Source organism: Phlebotomus papatasi, chromosome 2 (assembly GCF_024763615.1).
Source record: "Phlebotomus papatasi isolate M1 chromosome 2, Ppap_2.1, whole genome shotgun sequence".
NCBI lineage: Eukaryota > Metazoa > Arthropoda > Insecta > Diptera > Psychodidae > Phlebotomus > Phlebotomus papatasi.
Window position 1 is genome coordinate 5,483,641 of NC_077223.1, and position 22,089 is coordinate 5,505,729.

The 22,089-nt window shown below is 33.4% G+C and overlaps 1 protein-coding gene across 1 annotated transcript in view; it reads left to right on the forward strand.

Annotated features, from left to right (window-relative positions):
• Positions 1 to 419: 419 nt before the first annotated feature.
• LOC129802229 (frizzled-2) overlaps positions 420 to 22,089 on the forward strand; it is a 70,305-nt gene continuing 48,635 nt past the window's right edge. The window contains exons 1-2 of the mRNA XM_055847897.1: positions 420 to 1,239; positions 21,101 to 21,146. The gene's annotated coding sequence lies outside the window, so the exon portion shown is untranslated. The remainder of the gene's footprint in view (positions 1,240 to 21,100; positions 21,147 to 22,089) is intronic.

Consider the following 22,089-nt stretch of genomic DNA (forward strand, 5'->3'; position numbering starts at 1 on the left):
ATCTCTATAGGTACACATTCTTTCTTCCCGGCCAGGCGCTATTAAACTCACTTCGATACATTCACAAAATTTATTGTAGCTCCTTGTGATATAAAGTGATTCAGTGTACCACCGCCCAAGGGTTTCCCATCCCTGAAAAAAACTGCGAGCGAGACGGTGATGTGGTGTAAAAAAGAGAGCAAAAACGACACATAATATATTGATTCTGCGACTGAATCCGATTGTAGACCGATTTCAGACGTTGTTCACCTGCTCCCCTCATGATTCAACATCGGATTTGTATTTATCTCCCTTGCACTTTCGTACACGACGAACATCATAGCGTTTATTCCATGTATTGCTATCTCTCACCAACAGCGAACCGACTGGGGAGGCAAACACTCGAGACACTCAACTGTCGCCAGTCACATTTCCACGGAGTCAGTTCAGTGAGAAGTGTTACGGTGTTTGGGTGCTTTCTCGTTCCGGACACAAAGTTTTTTGACAACTATTCGAGATTATCCAGAAACCTCTTCCAAAGAAGTTTTCCCGGTGTCTAATGTCCTGTGTGAGATTCAGTTGTGTCAAAAAAGTTATTCAAATTAGTGTCAAATTGACGTAAAATATCCCCGTCAAAGCAAACGTCAAAAAACAGAATTGATTGAGTGCAAAAAAAAACCGAAATAAATCTTACAGTGTTGACTTGGATACAATTATTCCAAGATAATTTCTTAAGGTAAACACACGTGAAAAGTGATAAAAAGCAAATGCGGTGTAGTTAAGAAACATACTTTACTTATGTGGTATGTTCTAAGGCAAATTCAGCAGTGATTTTTTTTGTAATGTGAAACAGGCCCTATTCCCTAAAAAGCAAAATCATAAAAAGAACCCAGAAGTGCAGCCCCAAAAATTGTGGTGAAAGAAATCAAAAGGCCAAAAACTCTCTAATTTTTTATGTGTTTTATACAAGTTTTCCCGCACTTCCAACTCTAAGCTAAAGTATTTCCCGATAAGAAAAGCCAGAGAGTGCCGTAGCGACATTTACTGAAAGTAAAATCGATTTATTTTCACAACCCCTCGTCTAAAAAGGCAACCACTACTTGTACACCCCAAAATATATAACAAAACACCGTCTCCCTGACTTGGGGGTTGGCCTGGAAGGAATTTCGGGTATATGCCCTCCGAGATTGTGACACAGGGAAAAACTGTGGAAATTGTTTTTCTATGTGAAGAAACACTCTACCTCCAAACGTCGCTGAGGTAAGCAATAAAAATCAGCATTTTCCAACGCACTTCACCCACTGACAGTCATATTGTGAACCACCCTCAAGGCACTTTTTGGGCTATGTTAAGGATTTTCTATATATACATGACATTACATATCTCATGGGATGCTTTTTCGCAAAATCCGCAAGAAAATTTGATAAATTTGCACGATTTTTCGCGGAAACAGCGCAAAAGAGAAGAACACGGTAGACTGTGATCCCTTATCTCTTTGGAATCTTAGGAATTCAACTGGAAGTAAGGGGTATGTCAAAGAACGAAAAACCGGGCAGCAAACTTGACGAAACTTTGAAAATACTGGGTTTTGTATCTAGACCAAGTTTACTACAATCTTTTACGTTCAATTCAGTTCGTATTTATTAACTAGTTTGAAAGTTAAACATCTAGGGGGAAATGGGGCTACTTTGAGCTTTGAGGCAACATTGTTATACGTTTTTTCGCATATTTCTAATTTAACGTGATGTAATTTGAATAGACGAACTAATTGTGGATCTAAATACAATAATTGTAAGGACCAGTTTCATTTAGAAATAGGCGGAAAAGTCGTATAACAATCTAGCCAAACAGCTCAAAGTAGCCCCACCTATGGCAGGGTTGAGCAAAAACCAAGGCAAGAACCGTTTGAACCCGATTAAACGTCAAAATAAATTTGTCCATGTAGCATCTTGGCCATTGACAATTTTCATTTAACATTTGTTCAGTTTCAAAACGGTTCTTGCTCACCTCTGATCTATAGAAAAGTTCCCGTACTAAATACTTAACGAAAGATTTTGACGTTTAAAAATAACCCTTGGCTTTATGTTTGAAAAAAAAATCTTATATAATTTAATTTAATTTAATCTGAATTTCTATAAAATTCATATAACTTCATAAATTAATTTGAAAGATTCCGGTGATCACCAGTGAGATTCTTCTTTACCTCAAGACTAAAAGACGTCTTTAATCTTGCCCAGAGCTATCGTTAAAGCTAAAGCGCCAACGAATCCTCAAGAAACCACAAAAATATAGTCTTACTGGATAACTGAAGAAGGTTCATATCCAAACCGAAAGCTATGGGCAAGATTGAAAAGATGTTTTTAGTCTTGCGGTGAAGAAGAATCGCACTGGTGATCACCGGAATCTTTCAAATCAACTCGTCACACCAGTTCCTTACCTATAACTTCATAAGATTAAAAGAAATAAACTTAACGAAAGTAAAATTTGATGTGAAAAAAGAAAATTTACGCATACTAAAAATTTAACGAAATAAAATTTACTGAAACTCATTGATTTTTTTTTCCTTTTAATATTTTCAAGAAAAAGAATTTTGATAAATCATTAAAACAATTGAAAATTTCATACTAGAAACTTGACGAAATTTTTAAAGTTTCAAATAAGATTTAAATGTCAAATATAGTTGTTATTACTTTAGTTTGAAGATTCTTCAGTAATGTAAATTCGTTTAGCATTTAGTTTTGTTTCGATACACTTTGTGTATTAGGAGTGACATGATAAATTCTCTTCGATAGTATCGATTGTGGATTGTGAAAAATTGAAACGATAGCTGTACTTTTCGTAGCTATTACAAATGGTCCAACAATGCGTGAAAAGTCATCACTCACCTAATCTAAGAGATACAGTTTTATCGATACTATCGATTTGATTAGAAAAGTTATCATTCCACCTTAGGATATGCATCATAAAAATTCATAAAATCCAAGTCTTTGCTCCAAACCCTTTTTCAAGTAAGAAAACCTCCTAAACAATTCATGTCAATGGCTTAGTTCAATGACTAACCCCTTGTAAGCATTGTTTAAATCTATATGAGACACCATAAGTCTGAGAGAGTGGGGAAAGTTCCTATTTCAACACTGATAAGAGCAAATGTGAGCATTTTGCGAATTCTCAGGTCTCACTGGGGAATCTTAAAGTGAGATACACTTTAAAGCCATAAGAACCTTTCAGCCAGAGTCATAAATCCACGAGACACGATAAAAAATTAACAACAGTCCACCCTTAGAGGCAGACATTGGGGGAAGGTTGTAAACCCCAGGATAGAACACCTTGAGAATGTCTCCTTCGAGGAAGCATGTGGAAGAATGCATCCTACACGAATACCTCCTGTGGAGGGACTTTCACAAAATTCCATGCCAGAATGCAAGAGAACATCCAGCTAAAGTCTCACATGTTGGGTTTACTCTATATGTAAACTACCTTAAATTTTTGAAGTGTTAGGAATTTGATAGTATTTAAAATCATGCAGATAAAACAATTTTCAAAAATTAATTAATTCAACTGCTTTTGTCTCTTGTTTCATCGAGAATAAGATGTACTTAAAAGTTGATCCAGAACTTTCTCAAAATGCACCATTTTCTCCATCTTCCGGCCTCTGTATATCTTTTACTTGAATCTCGAGGGACAAGTTTTGGTATGAATGTATTCGTCTTTTAAGATTAAAGCAAGTGGAAGTTTTTCCCTCCTTGTTTGAGTAACAGTTCATCTTGAAATTGAGGGGTAGGTTTCACAGAGATGATCTTTGTGATACCTCTCTCTGAGGCCAGTTAATGTTACCATTTAATATTTTATTAGGGTAGGGTGCAAAAACATTGACCGTCAAAGGAATTATTTTCATTTAATTTTTTTGATACTACCTGATTAAGAAAATAACAATGAAAATATTTTTTCACATTATAGGCTTTGCATATTTTTTCATTTAAAAAATGTTCTATTTTGAATTTGTTTAAGAGTTTACCGATATACTTATAAGGAGAATTAGTGCAGTAGTGAACATGGTAGTTGCAAACGGGATATGGAAACTTCGTATCCTACATTTCGTATTTTACCATTTCGTATTTCACATTTCGTCTATACGCAATACGAAATGTGCAATACGAACATGTAAAATACGAAATGTAAAATACGAAGTTTCCGCAAACTGTTGCAAACATTGAAGTACATGCATATATGAACCACTTTGGTTTAGGTCGACCATTTCCTCAGTGAATAAGGATCCCTGTAGTATCTATGAACTCATACAGGCCATACCTTCTAAAGTCTAACATTTAATTTGAAAAATCGCAGTGTTTCCGACTGGACCATGGTTATTACTATCCCAGTTTCAAGTACGAATTTAACTCCTCAGCTAACAGGAAATATTTAGTTTCTGGGCGTCAGATGAAGACACTCTAAGAAACCTTGCCCACGGAAAAGTATGTTTTTTTTCCAAAAAGCATCTCCAAAAAACAGATCCTAAAGGCTGAATTTTTTAAATTTTGAAATGAAAATTTCAGAAAATATAGTTAAAATGTTGTGCCTTTATATGCTTAAGAACAAAAATTAAAATAAAGATTTTTAAGGCTCAAAGAAATAGAGAAAATATGGTGCTTTCCAGTCTTTTTGAGCCACGTAGGCAGGTAGGGTCAAAGGAATACCTCTTTGACAAGGAACCCCTATTGACACTTTTGTCAAAATGTTGAAATTTATTTAATTCATCCAATAAAATCGGAGTAATATAACATTTTTTTCATTAATTTTTCATTAAGTTTTTCTATAAGGATGAGTGTTCGAATTTAGTATTCCAAATGATACAGAATAGGGTGTCAATAACCTGACACGACTTATTAGAGTATCAATAGGAGTTCCTTTCACCCTATTTGCTCATTGTTAAGAATAACAAGGATCTAACTCACAAAAAACATATTTCGCAAGGTAAAAATATGAAAGTTTCGATGCATATAGTAATGCTCATATAAACAGACAAGAAATAAATTGTTTCTGTTCATGTCACTGCATTAAGATATTGCTAAATCTTTCATGATGTCTCCCGAAAAATGTCTAAAAATGAGTTGGCCCTTGTAATTTCCAAGGAGCGATATGTCTATCCAGAAATCGTACTGAATTTTCAATAAAAGAATGTAAAACAATATTTCTTTAAATTTTGTTTTCAGATTAGTACCTAAATATCATTAAATAACATCAATTTCTAAACCGTTCAAATTTTAATGCGTGATTATTACAGAATCATTAATTCTTATAAACAATCTCTAGCTCACTACTATCCAGTTTCTGTTATGTTATTAAATATTTTATTGCAAATGATGAACGGATTTCATTCACAAAAATCAGATACTTAATATATATTTTTATAAAAACAAAAACTAAAAACTTGGCTATTATTTCTCAGCATTCTATTGATTATTTATTTTTCCAAGATAAACTTGGCATGTTTTTCAATATGAAATGAATTTTATTATTAACAGTTTGCATAATTTTATTATATTTAAAGATTTATTACAAAAGAGGTTTCACTTTTTGATTTTTTTTTGTGGAAAAAAAATAAAATAAATCTATAAGGAGAAGCTTTCAAGCTTCGCACACATTTGTTCCGTTCAGTAATAAGCTTTCGTAGAGACAAAGCCACTACAAATCCAATAAAAACCTATTCGAAAATCTACCGGAAGCTTAAAGTGCAAGTTCACGTACTCGTCGCTTTAGCGCTGACTGTTCTGCCATTTCGAATTTCGGTATTCTTGAAAATTTTTTTTGGATACTTTTATGAAATTTCAGGATAGAAGAACGTTTTAATTCCATAAAATAAATGTCTTTCCTGAACTTTTTCACGTCGATTTAAACGTTCGGACTTCCAACAGCTTTTTAGGCAAGTTCTCTCTGATTTACCTTCTAATCGCTACTGAAGAAACCTTAGCCGGAGAGAGTTCTCAAATCGGGAAGGTTATTACTGAACAAGATGATTCTGGCTTCGATCACTTAATATTTTTCCCATATTCCTTTTATGAATCTGACTTAACTATGGCGGTATATGTTAATAATTTGTCTTAAGTAACGTAAACATTGAGAAAATAGATCATATTCATTAAAGGGAGATGGGTAAAATATGAAGTGTTCGGAGCCAGAGTCTGCGCAAAGCTTGAAAGCCTACCCTTGTCCATCGCCGTCTTATGCGGGCTGCAGACCTAAGGCTTTGCCGTATGGCTTAACTTTTCTAATTTCTTATCAATCTAGATTCTTTTTTTTTTTTTTTGAAAACTGTCACACGAGAGTGAACAATATGTGCAAGTCTAGTCCCCGGCGAGTGGCCTTCAAAGTTGAAGCCAATTTCTTACTTTCCATTACAAATGCGTATGGGAACTTTCCTGCACTCGTGATCGTTATGCTAAATATTTAAAAAGTGAGAAGTTTTTCCGTGTTATAAGACACCTTTCCGTATGGAGGGATAAATATACTCAATTTTTGTTTAAATAATTTTTTTCTTTGGAGCACTGTGAGCTGAGTCCGAGATCAATTTAGGAATTGGCTTCAAATAGCTCCATATAAAAAGGTCAACTTGCCATGGGGCTTTGTGCAAGTGATCCATTAAATTTTGAAAAGCAAAGTAAATGGTTGCTATTTTGAATTTCGAGATCATCGGGAACTGGGCTAAACCTTAGGTCTGAAGCCGGTGTTAGTGTCGCTGCTAACCTTCAGAATAAACCGATACAAAATCGGCTTCAATCCTTTCAATATTTAATCAATATTAAATAGTCCTGATACTGTCACAGTCTCTAATCAACGTTTGTAATCATTTCAGTAAAAAAAAACTGAAAAAAGGGTAATTTTTTAGGAAAGGCGGGAAAACAAATGAGCCCAAAATTTTGTGGGTGAATTTAACACCGTGTAGGTCGTTTAAAGTTATTGAAAAATTGTTCAAACACATCTCACACACATATTAAATGTACACCCAAAACAATTTACTGCTGGATGCGATAAGGTTCGTATAAATTCACCCGGGAATTCGCCACGAACATCATAAATTACATAGTGAGATCGATTGCGATTACATGCTTTTTTCCACTCAAAGCCCATATGTATGTGTGCTCCAATTTTATTTCTCCTCTCCTCAAACGGCCTCTTATCATGATAAGAGTTGTCGTCGATTGGGTAAATATTCGTTGGTTATGCTTTTTTTTTAGCCTCCTAAATACTAATATTCTTTCTCGGTGTGTTGAAATGGAAGGCGACAGAATGAAAATTATATAATGATGATTTAATGTGCCAATTGTTTTATCGTTTTACTCAATTGAAGAAGTAGTAGCAAATCCCGGAAGCATAAATAGTTCAATCGTGGGCAATTGTTACAAAAGACTCAATCTTAAAATTTTCCTTCTCACTACTCTGTCTTCTATATTTTTTTTTGGCAATTTTGCGGAAAAACTTAATGAAATATTAATTGCAATCATCCAGAAATGATGTTATTGCTCCTGAAGTGTGTGACGATAATTTTAATGCCACTCTATTTTGAGTATTTATGATGTGGAAAAGAACATTTGTCACTTAATGGACCCTCCACTCGTCTCGTTGGAAATGTCTCGTAAATTTTTCCTACCATCCTACCCAAAAGCATCCACAACATCTCGGAGTGACAAAAATGTGGCGCGAAATGTCACAACAATTTTTTCTTAGTATCTGAAAATTGCTCCGCAGTTCACAATTTAATGGGATTTTTACAACTCTACAAACACCCAACAAGAAAGTCAATTGAGGGCCACCAATTTCACCTACCACCTTCGTCGTCCTCCCCCCCGCCCTTGCCCCAAAATCCACCAGAGAGAAATCTTATTTTACAATCCATTTGATTGTGAGATAGTTCCTCCTTTTTGCAAAGGACATTCAAAGGCAGTATCAAGGAAAAAGTGCCACAAAACTTTTCCCAACAAAACTCATGAAATGACTCCCCTATCGCAAAAGTGTCACGACATCCCTCAATTTGAGGGTTGACTAGGGGGAAGGATGGGGCTCGGGTGGAGGGTGACGATGAAAGAAGTACACGAAATCGTATCAAGTTTATAAGTGTTGGGTATCCAAGAAAAAAACAGCTGAAAAAGAAGTGATTTTGCTGAAGAGGTTTTTGTTTGAAATCCTCTTGTAACGAATTTAGGGCAATTTTGGTGAATTTATTTAAATCCATAAATCAAAGAAAAAAAAACTTACAAATTTTTTTTTTATAAATCATGAAATTTATTCTAAGCCTTCTCAATAAACAATAGGGGAAAGCGCCAGAGTGGCAGATATAGGGCAGCAAAGAGGCAATGCTGACAGGGCCCCTGAACAGCTCTTAAATATTTTATACGTTTTTTTTAGCTCATAAGACACTTAATTTTATGCACCTGGCCCCTTTAATATTGCAGGTTCTAGAGTTTGAATTTACTATTCAATTCTAATAAAATACTAAACAATGGCCTTAGCGATTGAGGGTTAGGGAGCTAGGATGATAAAGTAACGGATGGAGCATTTTAATTCAGAAATGGTAATAATTTTCTTAAATTCTTCTAAAAAATTCTAAAATAAATATAACACGAAATGGTAGGCACATGTACAGAGAATATGTTTTATTGAATTTGAAATATTACTGGTGTTACAAATAGAAAATTTGTCAGAAAAATTAAAAAATTGCGAATTTTACATTTTTTTTCATATAGGTTTTAGGAACTGTTATCCTCGTGCAATCATTATAAATTTTGAGCCAATAACATAAATATCATTAGATACTCTTAACTCTTTCATTTGGTAAAAGCTTCAAAATTATTGCATTTGATTTTATACTAAAACTAAAAAAATTATTTAAGAAAAAATATACCATACTTTTGTACGGAAAATGTATGAGAATGCTCCGCCCTGGTAGGGAGAGACAGTTGTCCCAGCTACGCGATAATCAAAAAATTATAAAAGTTTAATGCTTTAATGACGATTAGGTCACCGGTGATCCAAAAATGAAATTTTTCCAATGGCTTTTTAATAAAGTTCGGTTTCGCTCTTAAAAATCAGAAAAAAGTGATTTTTTTTCTAGCTTCTAATTTTTAGACCCTCTCGTCCTTAAAGGGTTAAAATCAAAAATAATTCAAGAACATTGAAGTTTAGCCCACCTTAAGAATATTTTCACTTAATGAACTTTTATTGTTTTAAAATGTCTTTTGTTGAATCATATGAGCTTTGCAAAAAGTCTAAAATCATTTATTTTATTTTAGTCGAAAAAAGACAAAAATTGACTTGTGCAGAACATAAATTTAAAATTTTCAAAATGAACTTTTAAGAGAATTTTAAGGATATTTTTAATTGATTTTTCTAGGAATCTACAATTTTGTATTGGAAGAAGTTTTAAGAGTCATAAAAAACATTTTCCATTCAAAATTTGATAAAATTCTCAGCATTTTCTTCAAAGAAAAATTAAATTTTTAATTTTAAACACATAAAAAGGAATATTTCTGTTCTTTATCAGTCCATTTTTGAAATGCTTTAGATATTTTGGACATATTTTGAGAGGTGTTATCGTCTTTGCAAATAATTTGATATAATAAAAGAACACAGAGTCAGCCTAAATCCCGAAAGCCAAAATCCCGAACGTTCAAAATCCTGAAAGGGATGAAATTATATGAAGGATAATGTCTGGAATCATTTCCCAAGACACAGAAAATTTCCCTTTGCCTTCAGCAAGCGTGTGTGCAATCATGGGAGTAGCTATCACTCTTTTAAGGCCTACGAATTCGGAATTTCGGCTTTCGGGATTTTGTCTTTCAGGATTTTGGTTTTCGAGATTTTGGCATTTAGGATTTTGCGGATTTTGGCGTTTAAAATTTTGACGTTTAGGATTTTGGTGTTCAGGATTTTGGCTTTCGTGATTTTGGCTTTCGGGATTTTGACCGGGACCCTATAAAACAATACATGTTGAAACTGTACATGAAAACTTGTTGTTTAATAGAAATCTTCCTAAGAACGTTTTCCCTGAAACAAAAAGGAAAGCTAATATTTGCATTTCAAAAAGTATTTCGAGACTAAATACGAGCTATTTAAACCACATAAAATCATCAAAATCGTATTAAAATAAATATCGTTTTAGAACATTAGACTCGAAAACTTCAAATATAATTTCCACTAATAAAAAAAACTACTCAGATCTATGAGAAGTTTTCCCTAAAAGCGCTATTAACCCATTCAGTAATGTACCAGAAATACTTCAGATAGAATATTCATATTTTGGAATTTGTTTCCTACTGATTAATAGATGATTTTCTTGAAAAGAAATTTTTTTTATCTATTTTGGGGGCGCGGGGAGCCCCTGTCAAACACACGTCTTAACGGTCACCGAATTTAAATTCTGTACATTCATTTATTATAAACTCTATTGCTTTAGATAGAGTAACTATCCAAGAAAACAAATTCGCAATCAGAATTCAAATCAGGAAAGAGGAAAAAGGCCAATTTTAATAAATTCGACGGGATGTCCAATTTCTCGTCCGCCAATTTGAGCAAAAATTTTGCATGACCTTCCGCGAAGGCAGAAAACCATAACAAAATCTATTTTAATCTCTGTTGGACTGTTTTTCCTAAGTAATTGAAGAACTAAAGTTACTAAAAATCCATTCCCAACAGCAATTTGAGTATCAGTTGCCCAGGAATAAATCATCTAAAATCACTCAATTTGCGTATGATGTATAATACCATGGTAAGGAATGGGTTAAAGATTTTATTAATTATTAAATAAAAACTCAAATTAAAGAAACCTAAACTTATTTTCGAAAATTTTCGCGAAAGCTGTTTTTTTTAGTTCGAAACACGGTTTGTAGAGGCCATAAGAGAGAGGACATCATAAAGGTATAAGCAGCATAAAGGTATACGAGGTATACGTATACCTTTATGCTGCTTGCATACCTTTTCATTTTAGTGACATTCATTCGATTGAAATTGTTCCCCTGGCTGTTGCTCAAATGGCAGATTTGTTTGTCAGCTTTGTATTTGAGTAAACTTCCGTAGATATTCTATGGCAACCCTAATTGATATGTACTTTGACAGCTGTCAAAGAAAGCGTGTTTAAGAAAACTCCAAGAGAAAAGTTATAGCAAGAAACACTTTGATATAAATTCCTGTGCCTTAGTGGCTCACTACCGTACCGTGTAGGAAAACTGCTATAGAGACAAAGTTTCACAGGCTGAGATTGGCATTCATATAGAGACAGACAAATTTCCCTGAGTCCAATTTGAAATTCACTAAATCCAAACGGTATTAGGACACCATTAGGAACTAATGGTGTTATTCCAATGAAAAATAAACATGTTTTTTTTAGCACTTTACTCTTCTTAAGTGCTTCTGCATTATCGACTTTTATTTCCCAGCGAACTCCAAATGCTAACTTATTTCAATTTAGCTGAAAACGTGTATTTTCAGCTGAATTCTGATAACCTTAAAACCACACTCGCGAGCCAGTACCATTTCCATATATTTGGTTAGCACTTTTTGTTTGAGAACTGCTGCTCGATTCAGCAAAAATATGCTGAAAACATTTTGATTTCTGTCTCGAATGTTTTCCCCAGTGCTCGTGTTCTAAAACCATCAAACAGTCGGGACAAGAACCAACACAAAGAAAAGTCAGTAATGTAGAAACATTTGAGAACAGTGAAGTGCTCAGAGAAATGTTAATTTCTTCTTCTTTCTTTTTTCTAATAGCACAATACCATAAGTAATATTATGCGTTCTCTTTCTGCCCCTCATAAGCTTTACCCAGCCTTCCCCTATTCATTATTCTGTGCCAGATTCTTCTCTATGCAACTGTTTCGTAACACTCTAATAAAATCCAAAATTTTTGTATAAATTGTGTGCACAATTGAATTACCTCCTGTACTTGTCTTCACTAGTTAACACATCAAAAAAAAATCAAAGGAAATTCTTGGTGCGTGGAGGGCAATGAAAAGGAAAATTTGCTCTGAGAATGTTTTTACGCCGTGTTTGGACAATAAATCACGAAAATTGACATAATTTTATCTCTGGGTTGGGGAAAAAAAGCACAGACATGTCCATAGACACAAATTAACCATCTTCAATCACCGTCGATTTTTTTTGTTGTACTTCTCCTCAATACTAAAGGTGCACAAGACTGAGGAAAGTTCGAGGGAAATGTGAGACCACAAGAAAATGTTGTTTGGTATTTATTTGATTTCCTCAGTAAAGTTCTCTCGGGTTGGATGGAGGGCAGAAAGGGAGAAGGAAAACACACACCAAATACAATATTGAGTTCGGTGTTTATTTTATTATAAGGAAGAAATAACTTGAGAATAGTTTGTGTTGATGGTTGAGTAAAAATAGCGCCAAATACGCCTTCGAACATCTTCATTCTAGAGGAATTTTTAATGCCCAATTTTACACTCTTGCGCCTATTTATTTATTTATCGAACACACACACACTCGTAAAAGCCAGTTTTAAGGGAAAACTGTTTTTCCAGAATCGAGAGGATTGGATTTTGGGAGGAAAGTCAAATTGAATGAAGAATTTAAAAATTCAATCAAACCGTTAACGGTTTTTCAATTAACGTACTTCTTGCAAATGCAACTTTCTTATGTGAAATGTAAATCATTGAGTAAAACCTTGGAGATCAAGTCGATTGAATTTGCAATTTGCAAGCACACCTTCAATTGTCTGACGAATGACTCAATTAAATTCAAAAGTACTCCCAGCACAGAAACTCCCTAGGAACTCCCATAGAGTTCAAGTTACTGAAAAGCGACTGAATATCAACTGAAACGCCTTATCGGTTGCTTTTTTTTGGTGTGGAGTCAAAAAGAAAATATTTCTTCAGCCATCGACTACCGTTTTGAAGGAAGGTGGTACTGATAAATGTGTCTCGATTAGAGGCGATACGGCTTTTTCTTCTCTGCTGTTCACCAGAAAAAAAAACTTATCATTGATTGTAAATATTACGGGAAGGTGGTAGGAAAAAAAATATAGTGGCTCAGTAAAGAGATAGAAATATCCAATCAGTCATCTTTCACCTAAAAAAAAAACTAAGTAAAATATTACACATACTTCCAACTCTTAAGACATTTTTCTCTAATGTTTGTCGAATTTTCTGAGAAACAATGACCCTCGATATGAGACGAGAAATCAATTCGATAAATTTTGTTGGAATGCCGAGGCGCCGACATCCACTTGAAAGACAAATAAATACATTTAAATTTATTTGATCCAATTGGACGCCACCCAGTGTCTTGCCACATAGTAAAATTTCTAAATAAATATTGCTTCTATTTCTTTCACTAATGTTTCACCATAACAAAAGCGCCTCGTCAAGTGCACTTGCGATTGAATATCAATAACAATCAATTTATGCACTAGGGTTATTGCTTAGAGATCATATTCTCCTGCACTTCAAGACATTACACGTTATCTTGCCCAGACTAACTATGAATCGCGATCTTGAGTTACACAAACTTATTGCTGCGTCTTTGTTCGCATTTTATTTCAAACAAGACAACTAAAATTTAAAATATTTTGCTTAAGCATCATTCACATTTAAATAAATATTTCGTCCTAAATACAATTTTAGTCTCTTCGCGTTCTCTGATTGGTCAGGGCTTTGAGAGCTTTCAATGCTTTAAGCTCTAGCCAATCAGATAATGCGACTGGATTAAAATATTCTTGGGAACTAAAATATACAGTGGCGGCCAAAATAATAGAATCAACTCCGTATAATTTTGATATAGAAATGTTTAAATTCAATTCAATTCAATTCAATTTATTGACTCACAAAACTTAGGGTAGTTCCCTCTTACAAATTTGTGGCATAAAAAAAATAGTTAAAAAAAAGGAAAATGAAGCAAAATGAAACAAAATATAGCTTATAAAACAAATTAAGTATTTAAAAGATGAAAAGAGAAATTAGCAAGGTCCATTCTGGAAGTGCTCCCTAATAGTGTCAGGTGATCTACGCTTCTGAGGGGCGAGTTAATAATTAACTTACGTCAAATAAGTATTGTTTTGGCCGCTAGAGGTCTCTATTTTTCACAGAATAGATCAATAGTGAAATTAGGTTTGAAAAACATGATAGGACCACATTCATTTAAATGAAAGAATGTGGTCTATAAATCGGATAAGTTTAAATAAATCCATATTTAGAAAACATAAATGACAGTTTTCCAATTTTTTTGGCCGAACTAAATTTCACTATTAACGTATTCTGTGTAAAATAGAGACCTCTAGCGGCCAAAAACCCCTTATTCCACGATTCTAATAATTTGGAGATTTCTTCTTCAGAATTATATCAACAAATTGGGAAAATATACAAAAGTTAAAAAGATATAAGCTTTCCAAACTGATTCTATTTTTTTGGCCGCCACTGTATATCTATTTATACACTGGTAAAAATGAAAGGATAAAATTAGATTACGGTAAATGTGCCAAACTTCGGCCAGCTTGCAATTCCGGCCACCTTTTTTGTTCCTCAAATTTCCATGAATTTTTAGTTTTCACATACTCTAAAGATTATGCAATGCAAATTAATAACAAAAAATGTGGCTTTGCCAAACGAGATGACGTGAAAAAGACATTGGAAGAATTCCCGAAGGGCAAGAAACTATGAGAATAAAGGTGGCCGAAATAGGGCATCAAAGCTATGTCTACAATTTAATTCATTTTAAAATGTGTTAAGAATAATTTTAAAGTAAATAAAGACGATAAACTGTCTACAAGGTTCCAAGCAATATTCCTTAAGAAGAAGGAATAAAAAAATCAATTTGTTTTAAAAATATTACATTTAAAACTTAAGACTTTGGCGCTTGCATGCAACTATGCCGAAATTTGGCACACTTACCCTATATTCGATCCTTTTCAAAAGGATGGATCATATTAGAACCTTTGAAAGGATTACTAGTGTCTCTTGAAATTTTGTATGCAAATTTATCACGTTAGATTATGTTTTATCACGACCTTATTATTGATACCATATTTTTCTCATTTGATCGAACACCAAAGGTAACTTTATTACTGTTTTTGTTTGTTTATTGCAGAGGTAAATAAGTGTCAAAACAGGGACACTTTCAAAGGATCCTCGGTGATCCTTTCATTTATACCTGTTGGATCAATTTGCCCCTTTTTTGTTTTTACCAGTGTACAGAATGGGGTAATGGCTTATAATTTTGACCAGTTTCTTATTTTGGACACTTTGAGGATAAAATTGGACACTAAAAATAAATTGATCAAAATTATGCATTTTTATTCCAATATTTGATGAATAATGAATTTTATCTAAATATTTGTTCTTTTTGGAAGATTTTAACACTAAATACGTTAAATTTTGAATATGATTTGAGTTAAAATTGCTTTGTTGAAAATTCAGTGTGAGCAATTGCTTACGTGAAATATGACAGAACTTCATGTTTGATTCAATCTTATTTAGCTGTGGTGAAGTACTAACAATGTTTCCTCACTTTTTTAGTGATATTATTGAACATTCATTGAATATTGTGTTGATTCACGTGAATGAGGATTTGTACATTTGACCTGAAGTGAGATTTGTCTTACGAATGAGATTTTTCGTGTGAAAAATGGGAATTTCTAAGAGATTCACTAATGAGGTGATATTTCTTATTTTGAGTGAATGAACTAATATTTAAATCTGTGAAATTTTAGCGAATTTTCCGCGGAATTTCTATGGAAATTTCGCCAAATCGGCAGAGCGGCACGAAATCGACAAATCCATGCGAAATCAGCAAATCGGCACAATTTTTACAAAAGATCGGCAGATTGGTACTCGAGTGGACCGCGAGCGGCACAGTTATCTACCCCTTTGTTATGAATATAGACTAAATAGCATTAAAATTCAACGAAAATTTCTCTTCCTATACTTAATTTTCAATTTATGAAAAATACACTGGGAATGATAATCCTTTTCTTCGCGTGAGCGCTGTGTTTTCTTCCGTAAGAAAACTGTTCTCAATTTTCTGTTCAGAGTTTTTAGTAGATTAGTACTGCCTAAACTGCATTGAAACTCAACGAATTTCACTTGAAATATTTGTTTTGTCGAGTATCCTGATTAGCTGCAGCTTGTAATGATAAATTATCTGTGATAGACTGAGAATTACAATCTTTCCCTCCGCGTGAGGGCACTTCTTCTTCTCGCAAACGGCGCTGACAACTGTTCTCAAATTTTGATTCAAAGTTTCCAAATAACAGATAAATTGTTCTAAAACTTAACGAAAGTTCTTCTAATCTCTCATTTCCTATTCAATGTTTTTTTTTTAAATTAAGTATTGTGAATGCTTAGAGCTTTAACCCTTTAAGGTTGAGAGAGTCAAAATTGGGGGTCAAAGACAAATTTTTCTGCCTTTTTGAAGCGAAAATTACTTTAGATGGCCGTAGGAGAAATTACATTTTTTGATCACCGGTGAACCAATCGTCTTTAAAGGGTAAAAAGCTTGCTTATAAATTTCTCTGTAACACACTGGGAAAAACATGCTATTTTTCTACGTGGAGCGGTACTTTTTCCGTAAGAGGCGCTGGCATCTGTTCTCAATTTTTCGTTAAATTTTTTTTAGTAAAGAATATTGGCTAAACGGCACTAAAATTTAACGAAAATTCTCAGAAGCTCCCGTTTTTCTTTTATGTTTACTCCAAATAACTTGAGTTTAAATAAATAAACAGAAAGCGTATTTTACCACATTTTATAATGAATAAAATAAAATCTAAATATAAAATTTCTATCCAATATTGATTTCTATGAATCACATAAAATATTTATATCGATAAAATAATAAACCACAAAATCCCACTGGGGTACAAAAATAAAAATTTATACGCAATTGTGCGGAGATAAAAGTGCACAAGAAAGTGAATCAGGCGGGATATGGTCTGGGCAGAAAAATGACTGAGTGATTGGAAGATTAAAGTCTAGTGAAGCATATTTGCTGGTGGATGAATAAAAGATCAACCATAAAAAGTGCAGACACTATAAAAATTTTTCCAATGATATGCCAAAGAGATCTCTTGTGCATATAAATATTATTTTTTTTTTCATTCGGTCTACGTGTTGGCTGCAAACAAACCACATTGAAAAACATTTCAATAAGCAATAAAAGATCCACGAAAAATATGTGAGTGCTCAATGGGAGGCAATTGGTGGGAGTAATTTTTCATCTATATGACTCGCACTCGAAAAACCTATTAATAGTATATGAAAAACCACAATCAGCAATTTGTATTTCAGACTCCACATCATAACTTCTCCTAGATTTATATGACTGGTGCTGAGTGATGATCGAGTCACACAAACAAGTATAAAAGAACTCAATAGACCGAGTGAATTTTCATTGAGAGGAATAGCTGTGTATGGACTCTTGCACATTTCACCTTCATAGAGCCCAACATAGATATATGGATTTTCCGAAACCAGACATATCGGGGAAAATTCTGCTATACTCTTGTGGTCTGGCCACTCTCCTCTCACATCTATTTTTCCTGCTGTTTTCCACTATTTTTAGAGAATATGCACCACTCTCGAGAAATAAAATGTATCCAAATGAATGTATCTCCAGATTCAATATTCTATCCATGAAAATCAAAAATCTCTTTTGGATTTTCCACTGCAAATGGCCATGTGTGGTCTGTTTTTATGACTTTTGCTGCATATAAAAATAAAATGTTAACCAATACTTTTTCTGGCAAATTGCAATTCTGACCGGAATGCTCTAGCTCTGGCTATGTTGTACATCAAAGCAAATAAAATTAATTGGTTGAACCAAATTTTTACCATAGGAAGACAGTCCATTAAAAACGACAATATTTTGACAACATTAAACAATATTATTCTAATAGAGACTGTCGCAATGAGGTGGTGGAAAATTTATTGGGAAATCATTCATTCGTATCAAGCCATACTTATAATGACCAGTGCACAATAACTTTTGTTTGTAAACATGTTTTCGAAATTTCCCATGAGAATGAGCGAGATGACTAGATCTAGATCTCACTCACTCTCATTGAAATGTCAAAAACATGTTTACAAAACAAAAGTTAATGTGCGTTGGGCATAATGCTCGACGCACAATAACATTTGTTTTGTAAACATGTTTTCGGAACTGCCTATAAGAGTGAGCAAGATGACTAGATTAAGGTCTCACTCACTCTCACTGAAATGTCAAAAACATGTTTACAAACAAAAGTTATTGTGCGTAGGGCATAATAATAATAATAACAATAATAATAATAATAATAATAATAATAATAATGCTGGCATATTCCATAGAGGTATTAAACCTTCACTTAAGGGGAGTTTGGAATATGCAGTATTATTCTTTCTTCTATACGGATAGGGTTGGGCGAATTTTTTACATTTTACATAATTTTTTACATAGTAAAAAAGCATTTAACACGTGCTAAGTTGAAATGTAAAAAATGAAATTGATTGATACACCCATCGAGCCCAAACAGAAGTAGATTTTGATTCTCCAATAGTGTCTTGGATAAAAGGTAAATGGAACTCTATTTGCACAAAAAGTCGTTGAAGTACGAAGAATTCAAATTCAATTTCGAATTTTCGTACTAAATTTTCGAACAAAGTGGGGAAAATTTATTAAATGACACACTAAAAAGCTGGCAAAAGAGTTATGCCAAGCGCACAATAATTTTTGTTTGTAAACATGTTTTCAAAATTTCCCATGAGAATGAGCGAGATGACTAGATCTAGATCTCACTCACTCTCATTGAAATGTCAAAAACATGTTTACTAAACAAAAGTTATTGTGCGTTGGGCATTACTCAGTGATTATGGAGTGATAAAATAATAGTACAAAAACAGTAAACGTCGTTGTTCTGTTTTTTTCCTCACGTGAATACCGTCACATTTTGAATTTTCGAAACGAAATTCGAACAGGATGTAACTTCCGCCACCTTGCGAAAATATTAAGAAGTAAGAAAGTCTCTTTTTTGGATCTTCAAATAGATTTTCGATTTTTTCAAGATCTACTTCTGTACGGAAAGATCAAATATCAAGTTCAAATTTTTTATTTTTTACTCAATCAAAGATTTCGTTGTAATCAGTAAAATATTTTGCGGCTTTTTGCTGTAAAGCTTGTCGTCTAAAATGTATGATGAAATTTACTGGAAATTCCAATTCAAATTTTCTACTACCCGATTGAAGCAATATAATAGTAACCATCTAAACGATTAATAATTTTTGAACTTCTATATCTACATGCTCAGGGAGTTTTTCAAGTGTTCTGTAGTTTCTGCTAATCATCAATTGTAAAACTCATTGAAATTAAGATTTATTTCCTGCTCTCTTCATAACGATATTTTTTTGGGAATTTTGCTATCAGTGTCTCCTTACTAACACTGATTCTGTGATAATATTCTAAAAACCATCGTGCTTTATTATTAAATGAGACTAACATATTAAACAAAAATTCACACAGAAATTTTGATATTTTATCGATTTTAATAAAATCTGCACAGAATATGTGTAAAAACGATCTAAATTGCTAAAAGTTTCATTCCAAAGCTGTGAGGATTTTATATTCAATTTTAACCGTTTTCTGCTGCAACTGTGCGTTCTTTACTTGCAATTTCACCCTTTTCGTGTTGAAGCTATGAGTGTACTACATAAAAGTGAAATCATTTTAACGATGAACGAGTTCTCGAAGGTTACATATAAAATAATTTTGAGGTTATGTATGCATGAGGTTATGTATGTATGAAAATAAATTATCTTGTGAAGTTTTTGTTTAATAAATAAAGTATAATAGCATAAAATTGTCTAATTATGTCTTTTTAATCTTTTTAAAACTTTTATACTAGTTCTACTCAGTGTATTTTTGTGAATTATTTGTAAATAATGCTTAAGGAAATAACTTACATTTCATTTGGACTAAGTAAGTCTCCAAAAGGGACACCAAGAATGAGTCATCCTGTGTCGTAAATTAAATTTCTGTGTGGCGATATTTTGGCGGGGAAATCTCCTTGCGGAGTGGAAATTTCATGTCAGATTCTTGAGACGCCTCATTTGGCGCTTAAATGTTCCTCTCCCAAGAATTGTTTCGGCTTCTGCTTCTTATGTTTTTTTTAAGTATTTTTTTTACACAATGTCACCCAGGGAGTTATAAATGTCCCAGAAATGTCTCTTGGAATCCTCAGAAATTGCTCTTCTCATCGCACTTTTAGTGTCTAAATTTTTTTCAGAAAAAGTGAAATATTCATTAAAAAATAAAATTCCAGGCACATTTTTCACACAGGAGAAATAATAAAAAAAAATAGTCCAAACAGAATATTAAATGAGAAACTAAAAATAACATATAGTACTATTGGAAATACTCCATAAATTCAATTAAAAATTCTGTTTTTTTATCGTTCATTGTATTCGATGTGTGAATAGGGATGCCCTTTCGATGGGTAACAATTCTACCATATTTACATTTAATAAATAATTCTCGGTGAATGAAATATAGGAGGTGTTTTTCGTGCTAGCAGTAAACTTAATGGGAGCTTTAAATCAGAAAGCTTTACTCAATAAATTAACATATAGTTTAGCAAACGCGTTTCTCAAATGCTGTCTACCTTCTTAATTTTTAATCAATACACATTTCCATTCAAATAAATTTCAAAATAATCATCCACTTGATCGCCCCTCCCTGTGAAATGTGGTACATTGAGAGAAAATAAAATGCAAAAAATGTCACTGGAGATTAATTAACTGACTTTGAGACTTTGAGTATTTTTCGTCTGCCAAAATTTTATTTTTCGCGATTAATCTTTGCTCGAGAGGGAAAAAAAACAAACTAGAAAGGAGTTCAAAGAGTATAAAAATGTCTAATAAATCTTTCTTGAGAAATATTTTCCTTGAAAAATTTTTAAGATACACTTAATTACTCATAGTTTTTTTTTTACAAGGATAACTGAAGAATTATATAGGTATTGAGATGACTATTAAAGCTCTATAGCATGTTCTGTGAAACCTACAAGACTTTCCCAACAAAATCCAACCATAATCTGCATGAAAAATCCTTTGAGCTTGCCATAATGCTAAACTTTCTTCTATTCTCCTTCCAGGTCACGGAGCAAACTAGAGCCTGGGATCAAAATGTTGTTCTATTAGGTATGTAACTAGACTATTAAACGTCTCATTTTCCATCACATTTTACCCATCCTATCTTCGCGGAAATTTTTTTCCACACGAAAAGCAGCAAAAATTTCACCACTGAATATTTTATCGTGTACATTTCGAGAGGATCAATAATTCACTTGAGCACAGGATTTTTTTTTACTGTACCTCTTCCCCCCATATACTTTGGATGCTTTTGGATGGTGGCTTCCCTGCTAATAAATTCAATCTCTGCTCATTGGAAAGCCATGGAAAATTATAATATATGCAAATTGAAACAAGAATCTCACACTCTCCAGGAAGCTTTTTATTGATTGTGTAACTTTAGCTTGGGATATTGGGTGGTTTGCACAAGTGATCTGCAAAAGGGAAAGAGATTCTTACCAAGAGATATAAAATAAATAGAGATCTTCCCTTCATAGAGAAACCCATCATATCTCTGCCAGCACCACCACGATGCTGTGACTCAATTGTGATTATAATTAAATTTTAATCAATGAATTTCTCCATCCAAAATTCACCAACAAACACACTCAATTCATCCTGGCACTTTGCAAAAGAACACCCTATATTTTTGGATGAGGGGTGGTCTGAGTAGAAACACGTTAAATAACATCATGCAACGCTATAATGTAATTTTTATGTAAGCTCTTTCAACAATGATTGAGGGGTTTGAGTGCCCTTTTTTTCCCGCCAAACCATGTTCCACGGGATTCTGCGAGCTCTAAAAGACACAAAAAGCACCCAGAGGGTGTAAGGAGTAGCGAATCAATATATAAAAGAAGGAAAATTCGCAAACAAAGCAAACAACAATCAATCATCGAACTTTCTTGTCGGAGGAGCTTTTTCCAATACCCTCCTTTATGCAAAGACACACGCGTGCTATTCATGGAGGAATTCTTGAAGAACTTCCACAGATTTCCCATCCAGAATCATC